An 805-nucleotide genomic window follows, 5' to 3' on the forward strand; every position below is an offset into this window, starting at 1 on the left:
GGTTGACTTTGCCTTTCACCCTTTCGGGTGGTGTTCAGAAGGGCATCCGGCTGTAAAAACCATGCCAAAATTGTCCTCTCCTGCACTGGTGCCACATAAAAGCACAGAGTCCACTCTGCAGAATGGTTGGTGTTAGGAAGGGCATCCAACCATAAAACCCTGCCAAAACAGATACAGTAACCTGGGGTAGTCTTCTACCTGGCTGGCTCCTGTCAAACCATCCAACCCATGCCAGCATGGAAAGCAGATGTTAAACGATGACGATGATGATGATGATGATATAATGTTGTTGTTACTATAATTGTTGTCCTTGTAGCTGTTCGTGGTGGTCGTGGATGCACCAAACCCGGAATTCTCTCTCGCCCTGCACCTAGATTCATGTCAAATGACTCCCAAAACCAGTTTCAGCTTGCCATAAATAGAGGAGACGCGATGTCTTTGTCCACCACCACCACCACCACCACTACTACCAACACTGTAACTGTCTCCACCACCACTAACATAACCCCCATCACCACCACAATCGCAACTACAACCAAGACAACTACCACTACAACAACCACCGATACCACCACCACCACAATGACCGCTATCACCACCACCACTACTACAACGACCACCATTACCACCACCACCACCACCACCACTACAGCAACAACCACTATCACTACCACCATCACCACCGCCACCACCACTACCACCACCACTATCACTACTACCACCACCACTATCCTAACCACCACCATCACCACCACCACTACCACCACTATCACTACCACCACCACCGCTATCCTAACCACCACCA

Source organism: Octopus bimaculoides, unplaced genomic scaffold (assembly GCF_001194135.2).
Source record: "Octopus bimaculoides isolate UCB-OBI-ISO-001 unplaced genomic scaffold, ASM119413v2 Scaffold_110629, whole genome shotgun sequence".
NCBI lineage: Eukaryota > Metazoa > Mollusca > Cephalopoda > Octopoda > Octopodidae > Octopus > Octopus bimaculoides.